Here is a 6017-nt window from a genome sequence, read left to right as displayed (position 1 = left end):
GGGAATTTTAAGACCACAACAGAGAGTATATCAAGTGCTTCGGAAAAGTTATCAAGGTACTGATCCACTTACATACAGGCAACATTTTTTCACGTGAATTTCACCTTACGAGCCCTACGTGGGCGCCATATATTACCCATGAAACCCACGTGAAACTATTCATGTGAATTCCACGTGATTTGATATTCACATGAATTTCACATGAACTTTATAAAAAATAGTATTTGTCATGATAGTAATTAAATTTATATTTATTTGAATTACTTCATTCTACCAAAAACACGTGAATTTCACGTGAAAAAATAAATGAGATAAATGTATTGTGAAATTCACATGAGTTTCACATGAGATTCATGGAAACTTACATGAATGGATAAGCTCGATTGAGGTGAAATTTACGTTAATTTAACTTGAGATTTTATGAATTCAAGTTCATGTGAAATTGATGTTTGTGAAATTTCCCTGTGTAGTACTTTGTCTAGTATTCATCTTGCTGCTTATAGTAAGTAAAGTTATGGCGAAGAGTTTCATTTGGCGATGTCAAAATCTAGGAAAAGACGATGGACTCTGACAATTGGGTCACATACGAGGTTATTAGTGACAGCTAGAGGTATTCCATAATGGTCAATCAAGTTTTGAAGATACCCATGAAACTTTCCTAATGATGACTTCAACCTTACCAGTATAGGAGCCCTTCATTTAATATATTCTTTGTTAGCAAGTAAAGTCCATCTACTAAAGAAATCGTTAGAAAAAACGAAAGCTGTCGAATACTGTAGTAACTTGGAGATATACATTCCATATAAAGGCGCGGCATGCTTAAATGTCGCACATATATGAAAAGAGCATTAATAGAAAGCTAAGTTTGTCTCTTTGTGTTAAAGTTTTGTTCTCGCTGACCTTCATTGCAAATTTTTAAAAAGTCTTAACAATATGCATGTAGTTGCTTTTATTTCAAGTTCGATGGGTTGGATGTGTTCAATATAATTACCAAAATTTGTAAAATAAGAAAATGGTATATGGTTGCAATGATACAGCTATCAATCAGAGTCCAACTGACCTGGATTATAAGTAACAATTGGTCACCATGCAGAATTTAACAATGAGCAAAACAAATCGTATTGTCAGATTTAAAATCCATTAAATGTTAAAAATGTTAAACCATGAATTCAAACCAAATACCACCAAAAAACAATAAACGAAAAACAAATTTAACAAACAACAACCAATGACAACCACTGAATTACAGGCTCCAGACTTTGGACAGGTACATATTGATTGTAACTGGTGCTTGTGAGCACTCAATCACCCATATTCAGTGACATTGGTGTGACAACACGACATAAGAACAAACGGTAAAAAAACAGTTTGAAATTAATATCAAGATTTCACGAAGCACAAAAAATAATTAACTTTTATACGAATAAAAAGACACAAAGTATCGACTTAATAGTACTCCCAGATTATGGAAGCTAGTTCAAAGCGAATACCAATTTAATATTGTTCTCCAAGACTGATCAAGACTAAAGAAATGGAAATAGCATTGTGTTAATTTTATGCGATTACACTTTATCAGGAAAACTTCAGGCCAATTATGTTAAAGTTATTTGACAAAAAGGCACATACAAAAGAAGTAAAAATCTTTCTTAGTCAACTTTGTCCGAAAGAGTTGACACCTAAGTTTCTTAATGATTATGGTTTATAAATCGACAATTTATGAAATATCAAGTATTACAGTTCACATCGAACAAATTTAGTATACAGATGTCAAAGACGGTCTAACATTGCTTTTATCCACATCATTTGAACTTTATTGGAAAGTTGTCTCATTGGTAATCCTACAATTTCTTACTTGTATATTAGAATAGCATGACTTTGCGCAATGCTTAAAAATAGGTGATTGCTATCGACGGAAGTGCCATAAGATTCATGAATTATCATTTGGAATAATAATGTGAATAATATATTCAATGATCTTGCAACGATGTCAAACTGATATTCCATAAGGATAAGTTTTTCAGAGGATCAATAGGTTTACATGAATAGTATGTAATTGTTGTGCTTTTTAAACAAAATCAACTTAAAATTAGATGTGATATTTTGTTTTTAATATCAATTCTGAAGCACAACATAACTTCAAAACCAATTCTTTGTTTCTCTGGAAAAATTTAGTAAAAATAATATGTAATTCATGGTAACAAAATCCCTGACCCAGTAATTAGCCAAAAAGCAATATCACCAACCAAAAAAGAAAAATTAACAATCCAGAAGCAAGATCATCATAATGAATTGTTCAGTGAAGAAAAACATCTTTATAACTGAACATGAAATTTACAGATAATACTAGCTACTTATCATTTGAAGGTCACGTATGAAATTTGCCTTATATGAGTAATGAACTATGCCTTATATGATTTATGATGTTTGCCTCATATGAATAAAGGAAGAAGTCGGGAAGAACAGGGACACCGTTGGTTTTCATAGAAACGTCGAGCTGTTGAAAAACAAATGAAAAAATGTTGTTAATATAAATCAAATCTACTATCTTGATGATTTCAGATTCAGATTATCTTGTTTGTTTGAATCATGATTGCTTTTTGTAAAGTCTGATAAATCACTTCCTAAAAAAAGTGTCTAATTCTATGTTGGTAATTCATTTTATTATAATTCAAAGTTTAGCATGGTTTTGCAATATATCTTTAAGTTTAGAAGAGGAATAGCAGTGTACATGTAATAGAAATTAACTGAGCTATGCTATTGTAAGAGGAAATAGACTAGGTAAAATTGTAGGTTCTCAAACATATCTTTGTAATTTTGTTTGTATCTACACCTGAATCACACCACCCCTTGAGTAGATAATTTCATAGGAACTCTGAAGCCGGGTATCGATTGGTGATAAAAAAAAAAGTATATAGACGTTTATGATTAGGAAAGAGGTTTCGTACAGCAGTTAGAAACACGGCAGTATAACGTTATTTATTAGGTCGCTAATGTTATTATCGTTGGTTGAAGTTCTAAAGGTAACATGGAAAAAAGTTAAATCACAAAAATACTGAACTCAGAGGAAAATCTAATCGGAAAGTCCATAATCACATGGCAAAATCAAATGACAAAACACATCAAAAACGAATGGACAAGAACTGTCATATTCCTGACTTGGTACAGGCATTTTCAAATGTAGAAAATGGTGGATTAAACCTGGTTTTATAGCGTTAAACCTCTCACTTTATTGTCAGTCTCATCAAATTCCGTTATATTTACAATGATTCGTGAACTAAACAGACATAATAAATAAAATAGTCAAAATATGGGTACAACAGTCATCATCATGTAACAATCTTAAAAGGAACAATTTAACAGAACACAAAAACATCTATCTACAATAGAATAGACCCATGCTTCTTCATGATATTTCTCGTTGGTAAGTGCCTATTGGAAATGAGTTTTCAAGTAAACTGTCAATACATAATTCCTTTATCATGAAATTTATGTAATATAATTTATAGAATTAACAGATATTATTAATCTATATCTATATCTGATCCACCACTCTTCTCGAGAAGATAGTTTCACAGGAACAAGGAAAAACTCATCATATTTTTTATTATTCCAGACGCGCGTTTCGTATTAAAAATTCTCATCAGTTATACACGAATAAAAAAAAGCTAAAAGGCCAAATAAAGTACGAAGTTGAAGAGCATTGAGGACCACAATTTCCTAAAAGTTTTTCCAAATACAACTAATGTAATCTTTTCCTGAGATAGAAATTAGTATTTAAAAAGTTTGAAGTTTTGTAAACAGTAAATTTATAATTAAAAACATATCAATGACAATTCATGTCAACACAAAAGTGCTGACTACTGAGCTTGTGTGATACCATCGGGGAATAAAAACTACACCTGCAGTTGCATCGACCCAGTGGTTGTAAATAAACTCATCATAGATACCAGGATTGAAGCCAGAGCCATAAATCATGGCTATGGTGGAGCGAGATATCCTAAATTTCAAATCTTTACTAAATTTTATTACTTCGATTTCATTAGAAAAAGGCACTGAGCTACTGCTAGTACTGGGACAAACGGTTCATCAGCATATAATTACACCATTGGTTATAATAGCATCAAACTATGCTAGACTCTACACCAAATATACATTTCGACTAACAATCATGTCTCTGTGGTGATTTTCGAGGCACAACTATTTGAAAGTTCAACATTTAATAACGTGATATCAATTGGTAAATTTGATAAAAATCAGGTCCAAATATGAATATATAAACCAAATAAAAATTTTAAATAAGGTCCAAACCAAGGATAGAACTGGATAAACACCTCCACTTTTATACATGTGCAGGCAAAACAAATCTCTAAGTAGAGTGGTCTCAATACATTACAAACAACATTTTCCAAAAGACCAAAAAAGTTAAAAAAAACAGTATATTTCAACAAAACACATTTGTCTAAAAACAGATGTTCTAAAAAAAAAAACCTGCTGACTGTCATTGGTGATTGCCAAATACTCGGATCACCAGATGTAACAAAATGAATGTTAACAATTAACCTAATACCAGACAGAAAACAATTAACATGCAGAGAAGATGCATGGTCCATCGCAAACATGAGGTGCAAAAATCAATATACTATATCCGGATTTTTTACAATTGATGTCTCTTCAGTAATGTTAGGAATCAAAACGGTGTTTGGAAGGCCATATGATTTACTTCAATTCAGGAAAGACTCTTGAATGTTGAAAAGTCGAAATAGGATGAACGGATCATATAAACCCGAAGGCAATGATAATACAAGCCCAAACAAAAAATATAAATATGTCTAAATTGAAAACAACGTCTAAACCTATGATTGTGTTGGATGAAAAATGCATTTTTTTTACGTGTACATGCTAAATAAATCTTTTAATAGAGGGGTCTAAATGCAGAACAAACAACAATTTATAAAAGACAAAAAAGGGGGAAATGTTTATTTCAACAAAAACGCATTTGACTAGCAGGTTCAACAACTGATATTCTTAAACCCTGCATGCTGACTTTCATTGGCGATTGCCAAATAAATGGACCACCAGATGTAAGTAACAAAATTAATCTTATAATTCATTCATTACCAAACAGAAAACAATAAACTTACGGAAAAGATGGTATACCGCAAACATGAGGTGCAAAAATTTGACAACATATCCGGATTTCGACAATAAATGTCTCATCAGTGATGTTAGGAATCGAAATAGTATTTGGAAGACCATATTTTTAGGATAGATTTTCGAATTTTGAAAGCATCGAAATATGATGAACGGATTATATTAACCCGAACGCAAATATAGGTAATACAAGCTAAAACGAAAAAAGTCTAAATTGAAAACAACGTTTAAACTATGATTGTTTGAATCAACCCACATTTGAGTGATAAATAACAAATCTAGATGCGCATGCAAGTTTACTTCACGGACTTTATTAACAGAGATGTGAAAACAATCAGATTCTAGGACAAACTATCGGTTTAAATTTCTACTACGATTAAATATTTTGACGTTACCAATTGGTTGGCCAATACGATGTGTCTATGGCCCAATTGAGTGTGAATGGCAGTTGGTGCACAGTTTGCAGTAGATGTTTACCATATCGACGCATACGGTCTCGCTCATTTTTGAGTTTGTGCGAATCCCTCATTTATTCCCCTTGATTTGTTTCTTCTTAATGGATATGTTAGATTTAAACATTTGTTTAATTCTGATGCCTTCTTTAACACCTGCCAAATTTTGAAAATGGCCAAGGGGATTTTGTGACCATTGTTAAGGGTCAAATAAATTCGCGGCATTTTTTCGTGTGCTGATTTGTCTCAATGAATAGTGGCATACTCCTTTTTTTTTGGGGGGGGGGGGGGGGGGGGTTGATGGCGGAATATGCTGTCATAACCCTTCTTTTTTAAAATATTTTTTGAATATTGTACTCTTTTTTATTGTGGTAAACACCAGTAAGATTTCTTGATGTTTGTCTGATACATTGT

This window comes from Mytilus galloprovincialis, chromosome 2 (genome assembly GCF_965363235.1).
Source record: "Mytilus galloprovincialis chromosome 2, xbMytGall1.hap1.1, whole genome shotgun sequence".
Classification (NCBI taxonomy): domain Eukaryota; kingdom Metazoa; phylum Mollusca; class Bivalvia; order Mytilida; family Mytilidae; genus Mytilus; species Mytilus galloprovincialis.
This window is presented reverse-complemented; position numbering follows the sequence as displayed.